At 38.3% G+C, this 16,807-nt stretch overlaps 1 long non-coding RNA gene across 2 annotated transcripts; it reads left to right on the forward strand.

Moving 5' to 3' along the window:
* Positions 1-3,321: 3,321 nt before the first annotated feature.
* Positions 3,322-11,007, forward strand: LOC106036286 (uncharacterized). 2 transcript variants are annotated; one of them, XR_001207222.3, is made up of 4 exons: positions 3,322-3,421; positions 8,050-8,288; positions 8,506-8,652; positions 9,740-11,007. It is a non-coding gene; the product is annotated as an uncharacterized lncRNA (long non-coding RNA). The 2 variants fall into 2 exon arrangements; XR_007162569.2 differs by lacking the exon at positions 3,322-3,421 and having other exon boundaries at positions 7,889-8,288.
* Positions 11,008-16,807: the final 5,800 nt, after the last annotated feature.

Raw genomic sequence — 16,807 nt, forward strand, 5'->3', positions numbered from 1 at the left:
AAGGTGATATTTGTCCCACTGACCAAATTTCTGTCTGCAGCAAACTAGCAAAGGAACTGTTGGATGGCAAAATGATCAATAGCACAGAGCCTGGAGCAATGGAGTGGTGCTGCTTCCAGTGGCTGCAACGGGCTTTGGATCAGGCTGTGAAACCAACCCAGACAAAACCTCCAGGCAAGCACAGGGTTTTTGTCTTTGCTCAAGCAACATTTGAATTGGCTTCACTCATTGGGGGATTAGGCAGTTGGTTTTCCAATATATGTATTTGGAAACTTTTCCTTAAGAAATCTATGCAGAATATCTAAACCAAAATAAATCAATTTCTAGGTCAGTGTAAAAGATAGAGAAGTAATTTTCTTCCTAGTTCCCAGCTTCATCCGTGCAAATGTCACATTGTTGGCCCAGACAGCCATCTGGCCAGCCCCAAAAGAAAGATTTAAAAAACAAAACAAAACAAAACAAAAACCTGTTCTGCATCTCCCCATTTCCCATTCTTTTCCTGGAAGAGAACAGGTTTGTTGTATCATTGTTGTCGTTGGAGGAAATGGCACCAGGCTGCCAGACTTCATAAACTAGTTTCATTGATTCAGTTTTGTCAGCCCAACAGCTGTCTCCCAGCCCCACTCTCCTTACTAACGTCAGAGCTCCCGTCACTCCAGGCTTCAAAGAAAGATAAAGATATCTTTTTTTATTTTTCTAAATAAGCATTCAGTTCCAGGGGATGGGTGTGTACATAGGATTCGGTCCAACTCAAATCAATCCAACTCAAATCAAGATTTCACCTTGCATAGGATTGGTTCATCCATATAAACTCAGGTGTCATCAAGGGAGAATAAAAAGGACCATATGGAATATATCTTGTGAGAAAAATACATTTCCCAGCATAAAAGAGTTTTTAAAAATGTTTATTATTTTTCTCCAAATCTTCTTCATAGTCTACAAAGAAAGGCAAATTCAGCACTAATAGCCATGAAATTTATAGCCCTGTGTGTTCTTAATAGTACATTGAAAAGAATAAAGCTACTGGACTAAGTTATTCAGATGAAAACATTCCTGAACAGAGTAAGTTAAAAAGACTGATAGTCAAAGCTGTGCCACTCAGCTACACACTACTCTAAAATGCTGTTCTGTTTTCCTTGGAACGGGCTTGCAACACCAGTGATGTATGGTCATTAAAAGAAGATCCGACATTTCTCTTTCCACACAGTTCTGCTGGATTCTGACAACAAGTCATAGTCTGAGCGCATTTTGAACCTTTTCCCTGAAGAGAAAAAGCTAGATAAATTGTGCTCAGTTATCCCTTCTAATACAAATGTACCAGTCCAGCTTCTTCTCTAGTTGTAATAAATGTTACATGCCTCTGTTTCTAAATGAAAGACTTGATAGGAGAGACTTAGGAGGATTAGGTCTGCATTAAGCTAGATTTCCCCTTTTGGGTGGAAATGCTGAATGTTTATGCACAACCAAGACCAAATTCTCCTAGAAGATTTTTTTTTTTTTTTCCACACTTCATTTAAAATTAAGCCATTGTAATTCCGGGGATGAAATGTGATTATCAGTTAGGTTTGGAAGCAAAGGCTCAATATAAATCAACTTTTCTTATAGTTTTGGAAATAAAATTAGCTTGTGTGGAATCCAAATCCAGAAAGAATATAGTTTAGGGAAAACAAGCACTTTTTGTAGACTTCTATCTGCTTGTTGTCTGTCTGTATTTTCAAAGTGCATCAAAATATTTCTTGTCTGTATTTAACATATGGTGCTATTATTTTTAAACATTATACCATTTTTAAACCTGATTATTACTTTAGTTTCAAACATTCCCATAATTTTCATTAAAAGCTTTCCACCACTCTATTATGAACATTTTTATGAATCATGTTTACACGATCTACTCACTCCTTTTACAGACCACTTTTATCTGAAAATTTTTAAATTCTTCCAAATGGAAATTAAATCTTATCTTCTATGTTATTTCTTCATAAAGTTTGCTTTTTCAAATGTTTAACTACTGCATATGGTAATAATATAAAGCATCAATCACTTATCACAAATATTCATGGAAAATCTGATTCTGCACTGAGCTGTATTTTGTCAGCAACTTTGGTAAATGTTAAATTTTGTTTTCTTAAATGTAGCCAGGAAAATTAACATCCACTTTAGAAATTCATTTGGAAGACTTGTTCCATGAACTATTTTTTTGTCAAATTTCAGACATTGTAATTAGTTACTCATTAAACACTGCTGTGCAACTCATTTAGACATTTGTTATTTCTACCAGACTATGAAAACACAATAAATTAATTTTAATTAAAAAGCTAGCTTGACATCTCCCTGCACCTGAGGCCAGAACATACTAATATACAGATGATCTGCCAATACTGATTTTAATAATGATTGGATTTGAATCTTCATGGTCTCAGGAGGAGATATGCAAATACACTAAGAGCAAACACTGTTGTTTGCGTTCATACTGCTTAGCACACATGCCCAGCTAATGATTTTACAGCTCTTAGTTAGACTTGGGGAAGTCTTTGCCCTGTATGGTATCCTTAAGCACAAAAGCAGACTCCCAAAGTGAGTGGAACACTTACAGCTATGAAACTTTTTGGTAGCTTGCCAAAGGGCAAGCATAAGGACTAGCTCCAATCTAATAAATGCAGTAGCTTCAGTTTAATTGCTCATCCTTTGATTTTTAAGTAAATAGGATTGACTGCTCTTATTTTCTTTCTTATGGATGAATTCTTTACCAAGAAGCATCAAGAGCATATTTTGCTTCCTTTTTTTATTCCCCATACAAGACAGAGAAGGTCTGTCTGAGGAGCTGCTATTTTATTTTCTATGTCAAATATCACACAAAAAGTGAAACATCTGTGACTAACTGCTGTGACAGGATCTATCTGCTGGAAAGCTGCAGGTGAGAGGTGAGCAAGAGGTGTTTTCTCCAGCTGCAGAGGAGAACCATGTGGATGATTATACTGTGCTTCAGAAGGACCATTCAGGCAAGGACCTGTTTCTTCTGTCCTTGGAGAATCCAAAATGCACAAAGCCATTCAAGAGCTGTTGTGGTCCTCCCTACAGGTGACTTTCAGGTGACAAATTATTTTGGACATGCACTTGATCGTCATTGCAAGCATTTAATTTAATCCATCTGTTTTGCAGAGTGTTTTGGAAAGCTTTTGCTTGTAAGCTTGAAGTTCATGGAAATATTCTCTGTGCTTAAAGTTATGAATGTGCTTAATTGCCTCTCTAAAACAGTTACTTTACTAAATCAATTACTTTAATTACTGTGTATCAGGAATATAAAGAACAGAGAAGGTGCCCTTTAAATGGATCATGCAGCACCACCATATGTGGAAAAGACATGGGAAACAGCCAGGCTGAAAATGCAGCCAAAGACAAAACATTCCTCCAGTGATATGTGGTAAGTGCTAGCTGAAGGTATTCAGCACCTCACAGGATCAGGCCTTGTGCGATTAAATTGCTGTGCAAACCCCTGGTAATAGATCCTTAAATAATAAAGTGAAAGGGGAGATAGGAAAGTTGGGTGGGAATAAAACTAACCCAGTGTGCTAGAACATTATCGTTTGAGTTCCCAGCATTTTGTGGCTGGCTTAGCAATGCAGCGACTGCATTCAGCAGCGGTGTTGTTCTGGCCAGTTGTTCATTGGGAATGTTGACCTGAGCAACAACACCGTGGTATGTACAACTCAGGTCAAACACATCTCTGATTTCTGACCACTTTTTCTCTTGGGTGGTGTTTATTTTCTTCCCAGAAAGTATAATAATATTTGGTTTTATTCAAACTTGTGGCAGTCTTGCATTGCTTATTCTAATACCTCTTGCTGAACCTGACCCACAAGTTATCCCTTTGTGTAAATAACTTATTTAGGCCTAATCCCCCAACCCCCTGCTTAAGGCTGAAGGAAAATAATATTTCATCATGGGAAGTGGAGCTCAGAACAAATGTTCTTTCACACCCTCAGTAAGTTTGCAGACAACATCAGGTTAGGTGTAAATGTTGATCCCTCTGCATAGGGACCTGGATAGGCTGGACCAGTGTGCCAAGGACCAATTTTGTGAAATTCAACAAGGCTCAGTGCCAGGTCCTGCACTTTGGTCACAACAACCCCAAGCAGTGCTACAGGCTGGGGGAAGAGTGGCTGGAAAGCTGCCTGGCAGAAAGGGATCTGGGGTCAATAGCTGGCTGAATATGAGCCAGCAGTGTGCTCAGGAAGCCAAGAAGGCCAACAGCATCCTGGCTTGGATCAGGAATAGTGTGGCCAGCAGGAACAGGGAAGTGATTGTCCCCCTGTACTCGGCTCTGGTGAGGCTGCACCTTGAGTCCTGTGTTCAGTTTTGGGTCCCTCACTACAAGAAAGACATCGAGGTGCTGTAGTGTGTCCAGAGAAGGGCTACAAAGCTGGTGAAGGGCTTCGAGAACAAGTGTAAGAAGCAGAGAACAAGTCTTAGAGAACAAGTCTGAGAAGCGCTGAGGGAGCTGTGGTTGTAGAGCCTGGAGAAAAGAAGGCTCAGGGGAGACTTCATTGTACTTTACAATTAATTACCTTAAAGGAGGTTGTAGCAAGGTGGGGATCGGGTTCTCCTCCCAAGCACCAAGTATTAAGATGAGGGGAAACAGCCTCAAATTGCACCAGCGGAGGTTTAAGTTGGGTATTAGGAGAAATTTCTTTACTGAAAGGGTTGTGCAATACGGAAGCAGGCTGCCCAAGAAAGTGGTTGAGTCACCATGCCTGGAGATCTTTAAGAAACGTGTAGATGTAGAACTTAGTAACATGGTTTAGTGGTAGACTTGTCAGTACTAGGTTAAAGGCTGGACTAGATGATCTTAGAGGTCCTTTCCAACATGAACAATTTCATGATTCTGTGATTCTAAGATTCTTTGACCTTGAAGGAGCACTTGCCATGCCGGGTAGCATTGCTTCTGTTCATAGGGTACACGCACAACTCATCTCCAGTTTCATCCTTTCATGGGTCCCACAAAGAGGATGAATGTGGTCCTGAGCTGCTGTGTCAGTAAGCAGGGCACAGAGAGCTGGCAGGGCACACCTGGCTCTCGCATCTCTCCTCTTCTGCCATCAAGGGGCCTTAGATGTAGCAGTGAAAGAAGCTGAAAATCACCTTTTTCTATTTTTTTTTCTTTTTTCTTTTTTTTTTCTAATAACTGAGTTCATGAGGTGTCAGAAAGAGTGACTCTTCATTTCATTTCTGCAGGTTGTTGGTCTTGTCTCTGTTTGATAGGTCTGGGCTTTAACTGTTGGCATGGTCCTTTCACATGAATGGCCATGGACAAACCACTCCATCCAAGAGTTTAGTGGAAAATTAGAGAAATTTTTAGAATTGTTTGTCTAAAGGAAGTTTATTTGTTCTCAGAAATAAAATATTTGTAGAGGAGGTAGCAAGCGTTGCATTTTATGTTCTTTCAGCAAGAAAGACCTTTTTCTTCCCTAGAAATAGAGGAACAACCGCATTCACAGGTAAGACTTTTTTATAGTAGTTACAAAACCAAGAAACAAATTACAATCACTTTACAGGGAAATTTTGTCCCTGATATAATCAGTAATGCATCCTCGAGATATCAGGACAAATTTTTTTTTTTTTTTTTTTACTGCGGTGATGCCTGTAATCTTCATAGATAATTTAAGGCTTCTTGGTCTAGGCACAATACACGTATACAGCAGAAAGATGATTTCTTTCTCTAAAAAAAATCACGTCTTTACCACCTTCAGAGCAACAGCGTTACATCACAAGGCAACCGTATTTTTTTTGTTAGTTCTGCCTTTGTCTGCATGTTAAATTATGTGAGAATTGCCAAGTGGTGACTTGCTGAATAACCACCACAAATACAATTCAACTGCACAACTCCACATTTATTGCATTCATGGTATTCAGATATTCTAGGAACAACAATATTATCTCCCAGTTTATTGCGATTAGATCATCTGAATCTTGCATTTCTTATTCTAAACCTAAAACTATTTTTACAATTCTTTAGAAAAAGGTAATATATATCTCTATGGTTTCTAATAATTGGTTTGCAAGTGTAGTCAATCAGTTCTAAATAATCATAATAATCTAAATGACATAATGGTAAAGAATGAAGTAAACATAAATGCTTAATATCTAGATTCAGAGTATAGCTGTAGTAGTTACCAAAAGCATGCCCTCCTGAATCTGGTAAGAACGATATTTTGTAAGGTTTCCTACTGAACCCTTTTGAGGTGATGTAGACCTTTGAAGACAGTGGATCGATCATTGGCTTGATGAAACATTCTTTTGTGGACTTGGGCTAGCAATGAACATCTATGCTCAGTTATATCAAATTGAGTCATGGCTGAGAGATTTTTAGATAATTAAACTCAGCATGGAAGAAAAAATTCTTTCAATGTGTGTGACAAAAAAAAATCCAGATTATGCAGTCGGATATATATCAGACTGATGTACTAAAGCCAGAGATATAAACATGCCTGTGGATTATCTGGAGGTTTAAATGTAATAGTCCCTGAATGATCAGTTAGCCTAAAGATTATGGGCAAATCACATGAGAATAGATGGTATCAATGTGAAGAGAACAGTATATTAAAATGCCTGCTTGTGCAAATTGTGGTCAGATTCTTAGTATAACAGAGCAATTTTGCTATGTGAATCTCATTCACTGCTAGCAATGAATAAGAAGTAGAGAAAGTTAGACATAGAACAGGTATCGTTATGTTACTTTTTGTGCACGGATCAAGAATGCAGAGCCAGGTCTTCACCTGTTATAGTTTGCCATGAATCTACTGTTTTCAGATGAATTCTGGAAGCTCATAATGACTGGAAGTAGCCCTGAGTGTTAGTTTAATGTTGTCTACAGGTGAATCAGCTTCTGAATGTTAAATGTTTCATAAGGAAAATATTTTCATCTGTCATCCATGAAATGTCCTCAGATGCATATAAAGATACATCTTGAATGTATTAGCCCGTCTGCATGGAAGCAGATGTCTGAGGAAAACAAACAAACAAACAAAACCAAAAAAGACAAAACAAACCAAACAAACAAAAACACAGGAAGAAGTCTTGTGTATTATATTAAATTCCTTAAAAATGTAAACCATACCAATGAGACCAGGGCTGTCTCTCCTTGGAATGTTGTTTCTCTTAAGATCACAGCAATCTTCTAATTTTATTTGATAAAATTGTATACATTTAGGTGCTGAAATGGTGTATTTGAAGGCATATAGGCCTTTACATAAAGTGAAAACTTCAATGAAGCACTCAGATTCTTTATATCTGAAACCTGCATTTGGACATGGTATTTGAAAGTGGTGGGATTTGTCTCCAGTATAAACATATGAAAAGCCTGTTTCATGCTTCTGAACATCTAAAGAACACAGTCAGATGTCTTTTTTGGGGGAAAGAGGGAAAGACCTTTTCTCTTCCTTTTCTTTATTCTATTAAAGTACTTTGGTGGAGGAGTAGACCCTTGTTTCATCGCAAAGGCAAGGTATGCCACAGCAGAAATGTACAAATGTCACGTTTGTGGGGTGAGCACGCAAAGCAAACAGTGGTGCTTTGATGTGAGAATGTGCTGGGCAGCGAATCCCCGCCACGCACTCAGCCCATCTTGCAGCCTCAAATATTCCTTGGTTTTCATTCCTTCCCCAAGCCTTCTTGCTTCTGTCATGGGGTGCCTGCTTCTGCTTTCATTGAAGTGAAACAGCCCCCTGTCATGTTGCCTGTATTCAGCGGGAAAGCCGCTTGCTGTGTACAGTGATCACTGCAGCACAGGGTCTGTGAAATATTTGGCTTTTTTTTTTTTTTAAAATTAAGTCTTTCAAGTGCCATTCAGATAGAAAGGTGTGTTCTGCTCTCATGATTTGGTGCTCTCTGGTGTAAAAGAGAAATATGTTCAATAAACTGACTTAGTAAATGGTTTTGTCATGTCGTGCCCATACTGGTGAGGCAGATGGACAGTAAGGCACAATGGCAGCCCCTCAACGCTCAGGTGCCCATAGCCAGGTCCAGATAACACACCCCACTCCTTGCCTCCAGACAGGTCTGGGGACACAGGAATTCCCTTGGACAAGCACATGGAACTTACGCAGCCTGGTCTGGTGTTGGTGGGGGTGTTGGAGGCCACTGAAGCCCTGCCTTGCTGCCACGCTTGGTCCCGACTCCCTGTTCCTCAGGCCACAGATAGCTGTGTCCCCTTGGCATGACCCCACTGAGAGAAGAGGCAGATATCAGGGCACCAGCACATCTTCTCTCTTGAAAAACAGCAAACGCTGGAGGTGAGTGGCAGCACACAAATGGCTGTTCTAGAAACTTCTGCCCAGGGGTGCAATGACTGAAGCCCAGAGCTTGGCCCTCCAGGCTTCAGCATGGGCTGTTCACACAGGCTGCAGCACTGCTGGTAATGTGGCTGGGTGGAACAAGACCTGACCCATACCTGCGGGAAGATAGTTATTTATGTCTGAAATAATCACTCTGGGCTTGTTTTCTCACCAGCTCCAGATGCTGATTTGCTTCCCCAGTGTTAGATACCAAGGATGAATCACCCATAGGTACCAGCTTCTCTGCACTGACTTGTAAAAGGTGTCTTCAGCAACAAGCCAAGTTGGAGGGCTAACCTTGGGCTGCCTAGATGGAGGTGAGGTAAGTCCCACCAGTAATGATGACGCCAGAGTCTCAATCCCGATTTTAAACCAGGTGTGGATCTGCTATGGCAATTCAAAACAAAAATTAAAAATCAACACCAGTTTTAAGATAAGGAAAAATGGGACTGAAACCTGTTGCTCCTGAACTTTGGAAGAAATTTCTTTCAGCTCTCCAGTGCTTGGGGTGGTTACTACATCCTGTTTTTACTAAAGTCTCTTTAAAAAAGTCATGAGCGATGATAGAGATAGAAGAGGAAGAGTCTCAAACTGCTAAAATGTCCTTGGCTGCCTTTCTGCTACCTGGGTAGATTTTGACAAGCACAGTGCTGCTGATCCTTGAGTGATTCAGATGCCCAAACAAGTTTATTTAAAGCTAGCTTGGGTATTTCTACACTACTCTGGAGTCTGGAGAACAGATAACCCTGAACATGCAACTGGGCAAGGTGGAGAGGAGTCACACTATGGTTTATGGCCTATACCTCTGCTATTTTTGGAGTCTGGCTTGATACACGCAAACTAAAATCCCCAACTGACACCTCTCTGAACCCCTGAGGCTAAGGGCTGATTAGCTAACTTGCAGGTTTTCTTTACAGAGAAATACATTTTCCATTTGTATAACTGTGGTCTTAGAAGTTGATTTAAAGTTAACTTGCACAGATGCGTCTTTTAATGTGTTTTCTTTTCCAGTATGACAGTTCTGGGGAGGTGGAGGGTTATAAGACATGACAAATGCCTCCTATTTGCAAATTCCAGAAAAAGCAAAAGGCACTATTTTACTATTTAATAGACTTGGCAAGTACCTGGGTACAAATATCAGGAATGTGCTCATATATACATGCCCAACATTTCCAGAAAAAAAAATAAAAATGGTTTTCTCAAATGAAAGGTGTATTTCAGCCACACAGAAACAAAGACTGCAGTATTGTTTGGGGGAGTGGGAGTTCTGGACAGGGTAAGTGAAAAAACAATGTCTGCAAAATTTATCAGCTAGCCCAACTATTTAAAAACAATTTTCTCCAAAATTTTATTTAAAAAAATCATGCAATTTTACTAATCCAGCATTTTTTCCTCTACTCCATCTAAAGTATGTTAAATTGAAGACAGGAAGATCTTCGGGGCAGATCTACTGAATAAGTTTTCAGAAAAGACCCTCTGAGAGAAATTTTTCACCAAAATGTTTCAAACATGGACAATGTGCATTATTCTCATGTGCTGTTCATGGAAAGAGTCTGTGCTCCTCTTGCTTTATTCATGCAATAAATGCATTTCTTCAGGAGAAATAGTAAAAGTTTTTATTTTCTAACAGAGCTTTATTTTGAACTCACAATTTCTTTGAGAAATGTGGTCAATTTGAAATAGTGAGAAAGGTCCTTTCCTCAAAACAAAGAAGGGTCTGAAGAAACTTTTGTAGAAAATATTTTAGCAGATTTTGTATAAAAATATTTCTATCATTCAGAGGAGGATAGCAAAAACTCTAGAAAATTTTCATTGAAACAAGAGGCAAACAAAAAGCATGCGTCTCATTGAAATTCAGCTGTCTGGAATTATGTCCCATGTCTTTACAGGCTTATTCAATTTTCGGGGCACATCTGTTTCTAAGATCCACTTATGATGTCCCATCTCAGACTTTTTAAAGGGATCCTAGTTAAGTAAAAGAGTATTATTTTTAGACATCCAAACACAGTGTTCATATTTTCAAAATGCAGCTGAGTTCTGAGGTACTTTTAAATCCCAGGTGTTTATTCCCTGCAAAGAATATATTGTAGGGTGAGCTCTGACAAATACATTTCCAAATGTACTGGAAGTGATTATTTAATCATTCAGGTCTTGGAGGCTGGGGGAACTCAGGGAAAAGCAAAAAGAAGGGTTAGCCCTAACATGCATCATCTATTTGGTCCTCCACCTATATTAAATTTTCATAATTGTGTTGCTCAGATAAACACTTGTAAACAGTAAGAGGGTAGATGATCCTTCTAAAAATGAACACATGAAACTTAGGCTAAATACAATGATAGCTGTTTATTGTTGTATTAAGATGCTTGTCCGTTCCCCCTCAATTTTATTTCACTAAAAAATAATTTAAGGGGATTTTCTGAAAAATATAGTGCTAAATTAAGAGAACTTTAAAGTAGCCTTATTTCATGCAAAAAATAATTCTACCTGTTTGTTCTGTCTGGCTGTTTTATAAGTGCTTTGCCCTCCGGACTTGCTTTGTTTTAACTAGTTTCTGAAATTTATTTAGAGTCTGATTTTTTGTGTTCCTGACTCATACAAAATTGAAGAAACAACAAACTAGTTTTAACAGAGGCTGTAAGAATTTTGCTAACGTGAAGAATAAAGACTATTCTGTTAACCTTACTGCAAAACTGATTGGAGAACTCTATTCTGTTTTAGTTGGCCTGGGAAAATAGCAAGCTATGCACTACAGATGATCTAAAGATTGAGATTAATCTCGATTTGCCTGATTGGAAAATACATTCGTTTCCCTTTACATCCTGTGTAGGGTTAAAAAAAAAAAAAAAAAAAAAAAAAAAGGTATCTTTGCTTTGCAATAACTCTCCTTGCTGTTATTATTAACAAAGAACATCGCTCTGTTCCCCAGCAACAGATGCTGTTGGACCCAAGCCTATATACACAAAAGGTCTTGGATGCTAATGTGGGATTTAGGTGAATAAACCCAACAGTTAGATCCTCAAAATCCTTATTCAGCTGTTGCCTAATCCTGTAGGTGCCTAGATTCTGTAGAATCCAAATGTATTAATGTTAAACTTCCCAATACCTACATGTCTTTTTACTTGGAAATGCTTCAGGTGGTGTTTATCTCCTTCCTGGTCATGCAGCAGATGTTCTCAGAACATTTGCAGCTTTCTCCTTCACAACATGCAGCAGCCTCTTTCTTTGAAAATGGTAAAGTGATCCTTGCACTGTAATTCAGAGGTTAAATTATTGGGAAGAGAGTGACAGAGGAGCAGGTTCAATTTATCCTCTTCTTGCTGGTCTTCAACTCTACATCCCCTTCTCCCCAGGATAATGACTTACCCAGCACTCTTGCTGTAACAAGCCTAGCCATGTGCTTTTCTGCTTACTTGCTTTTACTGTTTTCTCTTCCCACTACATCATGAAAGAGAAGCTTGAGCCTGGATTAATTATATAAGAAGGATATGCTGCTTATTTTCAGGAAAGGTCTAGGACTCTAAAGCTATGATAGACAGCAACACCTCCTTGTAGACATGGATAAGTCACTCAGAATATTCCAGGTCATTCTGGACATGGATATTACAATGCCTATGGACCAGGTTTAGATCTGAGGACTTAATAATTACATTTCCCATAGATTCATAAAGGTATTTTTCAGGTGTTGGGTAAATGCCAGTCATCTAAATGTAGTAGCAAGAAAGCTGGATGGTGAAAACAGTAGGTAATGAAAACAATTGAATTAGAAATCTTTTTTCTTCTGATGTTGCTCAGTAAGAATTTCACAGTGGATTCTGAATGGATGGAGTCTCAGGGTTCTCCCTGTCTTACTCTATTGCATGTTTTCCTACTGCTGGATTGTCTATAAAAATGTTTGTGATTGTAAAATGCAATTAAATTGAAAAACTGATTACATTGGGATGCAGCACTAGAACTGCTTAAAAAGGAACTTCCAATTTCCTTGTTTTTTTCCTTCATCTTGTCATTATGAACATTGCTAGGAACTTGGCTGGTCCACACAGAAATCTCCAGGTAAAAAATAGTAGTCAAGTTACAAAGTCAGACACTGTAAAGACAGGCAACAGTGAAACTAGGGAAAGCATATGAAATCTGAGGCAGGTACTCTTGTGAGTATCCATTGTGAGACAGTCTTTGTGATCACACTGCCTTTTTTTTGTTTTTGTTTTTGTTTTAGTCGAGATTCTCTGTCTTCTGGTCTGTAGAAATTAATCTCAATTTTAACTAATCTGCTCAGTACCTTGCTTATCCTCATTTTTTTTTGTCCTGAACACTGTTCTCTGGAGATGAGATTATGAATTTTCTCACATGTTCTAATTGGGCAAGCACCATTAGTGTGTTTATTTTCAGAATGATAATGATGTAGGATGGGATGGTGTTTGTAGTCCACAGATGAGGTGTCCCAACATTATCCGACTCAGAGATATATTCACAGCTTGTTCTAGAACATTCCCCCCTCACTCACCATTAATGTATTGCCATTATATAAAGTACACATGGTTTAAACCTCAAAGAGCAAGAATGTGTATCTACAAAGTGCAAGGCTCCTCTGTCACATTCCCTATATGCAGGGTGAAATCAAGAGTAAAAGACCATATAAATGCATGGGATTTCAGGAAGGTAAATGTTGAAAAGAAAGGCAAGGCCTAATTATGATTTAGAAGATAATGACAATAATGATAAAACAGTGTCCCTAGGCAGTCAGCTGTTGAGGATCAGTCTTCCGTTATAGCATAATGGAAGTCTGATATTACCAACTACTTAAGGTATCCATGTAATAAATTGATAAGACTGTAGCAGTATGAAAGCAGGATCAGATTACAAAGACGTAACACCTGAAGTAGGAAACATTAAAATCCCCCAAGAACAGAAAAAGTATGAAGAGCCCACCATTAGGTCTGTTGGAAACTTCTCTTAAATTTGCAGGCTTTTTGAGTACATATATGTTTTGTTTTTGAGTCAATACATTTGTCCATATGACCTCTTTAGGAAAGATAGATCATGGAAAGTTCTTGATATAGGATTGTTAAATGTCTTTCACTATATTCAAACAAAGTATTCTTAAACCTTGAATAAAAAAAAAAATGGGAAACTTCACAGCTGTTAATGCTTGCTGGGACGTCTACTCTAATGGACATTGATTAGGAAAATATGTTTCTCTAACAAAGGACATAGAAATGCTCAAAAAAATTTCTGGGGTTAATTTAAGCCTCCTGATATAAAATGAGGGCTGGTAAAACTGAACATTGGTAGGCAGCGGACTTCCCGTAAATTGGACATGAATAACAAGAGGAGCTGGCCTACCATGCCTGTTACTGAAAACACTTGGGTGCTTTGAAAGAAAAAAGCCCTTTGCTTTGCAGTCATGTGGAGATAACTGGTAAATAAATCTCTGTGTTTGGTTTGGTGTCAGGATCGGTTTGAACACTTGGTTTTGATTATTCATGTTTTCTGTTAGATGCTCTGAACTCTGCCTGAGACATATGCAGTGCCAATACAATTCATAGTAGTGCAAGTTCATGCAAAGCTGCAGTGTTCAAACTCTAAAGGGCAAAATGGTATTGGTGATAGTAATCCTCTATCTTTATCCTGCTAGGAGTTTCTGACATTTATATCTCACACTATCTTGATCTGTGTTTTGGAGAAACAATCCTAATAACTTGGGACATTATTATATTTAGTGTCTTACATGCGTGGGCTAGAGTCTGTAGTTTCAGATACTCATGGCTAAATGGAAGTAATGGACATTAACAACAATGTGGAAAAATGTCACCTACTTACCTGTCAGTGTCTCTCTACCTACATATAGATGCGCTTCAGATTTGAGTTTCTAAACTGTTTTTGTGTTGAGTCTAAATATGAAACTTGTTTTAGTCTTATACCTAAAACTCTGCCTTCAAGTGAGAACGTGCGTTTGTGAAATGTTTGTGAAGTGGTATTTTTTTCATGTAGGTGTTGAAGGTTATTTTGGTTGCGTTCATTCCATTTTTTTTCTGGATTTTTCCAATACTTTTTAGTATTGGAAACTATTTCCATCGTATTATTTAAACTGTAGTCTCTTTTGTGTCTGTATTTTCCAATTTAGTTTAACATTATGCCATTAAAAGATTCTTCACCACCAGCTGTGACTCCCTAGCTATCTTTTCAGTACTGTTTTCTCCCCCCTCTCCCCCCCCCTCCCCCCCCTCCCCCCCTCCCCCTCCCCCTTATTCTCTGCTGTCAGCCTTCTGACACTGGTCTTGCAGAAGTAATTAAGTCTAGTATGTATGACTCTGAACCTACAACCAAAATGCTCAGGTCAGTTTAGAAACTATTAGGGGAAATCTAACGGGCTGACATGCTCCAGCTACTGGGTTAATGAGGGTATGCCCTGCTATTTCTGTGAAACAGTAGTCTTGTAGTGGAATCCTGCAAATTGAAGTACTAAAGTTGATGGTATGTAGATGTGGTGGTGTAGCAGTCTACTGTGTCCTTATCCTGTCGAATAATAGCAGAGAACATTGGCTCCTCCTGTATTAAAAGTACTCACCCGAAGACCTGAAGAGAAGGAAAAAGAAGCTGTAAGGTCTATTATACTTCTTTATGGTGTTGCAGTCATGGATGCTTTTCCTCTTCAAAGTATTAGCAATATTAAATCTGATCTCTCCTGTTTTCCCTAAAAGGCTCTTTGGAGGTCTCATATGCGCATTATGAGCTTTCTCAGTCCTCCAATGAAATCCAAAATGGATTTGATATTTCTCCCAGGCGTCTCTCAAGTATTTGAGTTAAGTAGGTGTTAACAAAAATAACTTGAAGCATTATACAGTCCAAAAAATAAACCACTTCCCCTCTCTATTAATTAGGTTTTACTTATATGCTACTGTGGTCATAATCTCACCTGTTCTCCAGCCATCCATAATCTTTTTTTTTTTTTATTTTTTTTTTTAATTTTTTTTTTAAATAAGATTTATTTTTGTAAAGTTTCTATTGTGTAGATTGTCTTTAAAATTGACTATGAGTAGTGATTCCAGATGTAACTATACTAGTAACTGTCATTTTTTCTTCTAACAGGGGCAACATAACCTTCCATTTCTTTGCCAGCAGGGAAGTGCTAGTAGATGGCTTTTCAAATAGCCATGCAGCCAATAAAAGCTAGTACCATTTTATTTTCATACAGTCTTCAAGCCTTCCTTGATGTATTGTTAATTCTAATCCACAAGCCATATTTCACTCCCCCTAAGACCAAAAGACATTTTGTGATAAACTTCCAAGGAGCTGGAAGTGGGGAGCTTTTCTTGGAAAGACCTTTTCTCTGCAGTTTGCTTCTCCTAGAATTCTCCATCAAAGCAAAGATTTTCCTTGTTATAACACATTGCAGAATATCTTCATTATCTTCATATCTTCATTATCATCATTAACTGCAGTTTTGTAATCACAGGAATTGAGTTCACTGGCTATCGTTATAACCCATCTTTGTCCTTTGAGGCTACTGTTGCCAGCATCACAAAATAATTCTTCATACAGTGTTAAGATTTCCCAAATGAAGCCCTGTAGTGCTCCCAGGTATTGCAGTTTGTACAGCACATTACAAAACAATAATATGGACTCCGAGGAAAAGCATACCATTAATTTATTAATGAAAATTATCATTTTAATATAGAAATAATAAAATTATGTAATAAAAATAATTATGTAATCTCACAATTGTTTAAAATTAAATATATCTTCTACTTTTTTCTTCCTCTTGTAATTACACAACATGCCAGAAAGGTTAGTTTGCATCACGCAAACTGACTGTGCTGGAAAGTACTGTTTTATTTGGTATATGAATATATTCTTCTGAAGAGTTTGTTAAATCAGTTTGTGTGAAGATATTTCACATCACTTCAACTATGCAATCTTGTCATAAGTCTACCACTTGCAAATTTTTCCCAAAGTCTCAATTTTTGTTAAACAGTGAGTGCGTTAGTTATTCTCCTTCACTCTTCAGAATGAATCATTTTGTATTAAACATTTTGGCTGAGTTTGATATTCATGGCACCGTAAGGACTGAACAGTCTGCCCACAGACTTGCTGGTGTGAATAACATTTCCTCTACTTGGATAAACCAGCCCAGTTTAGTCACAGACAAAACGAATGCTAGGCTTCCTCATTTGTGCAGTCTGGGGAAAGATATGAAAAGGATTTGCCTTTCTGGCTGTGTCAATGCCCATCTTGAATCTTATACTCTTCATACATGCCATGCCCAGTTGTTTTGACTTTGTCAGCTGGCGATGTGAGTGTGACCTGTACGTTCAACAGTAGGGTGCAAACCCACCTTAAGTTTCCTTGTATGGCCCAGCATAACAAAAGAAAGCCATACTTTCTACTCCCAAGTTAGTTTATACAGATAGTGGCTTACGGTGTCCTTAGGTGATTTCTTTGGGTCCAACTGTCTGTTGTTTTAACAGAGTAACAGCCCT

The sequence above is a fragment of the Anser cygnoides genome, chromosome Z (genome assembly GCF_040182565.1).
Source record: "Anser cygnoides isolate HZ-2024a breed goose chromosome Z, Taihu_goose_T2T_genome, whole genome shotgun sequence".
In the NCBI taxonomy this organism is placed as follows: Eukaryota; Metazoa; Chordata; class Aves; order Anseriformes; family Anatidae; genus Anser; species Anser cygnoides.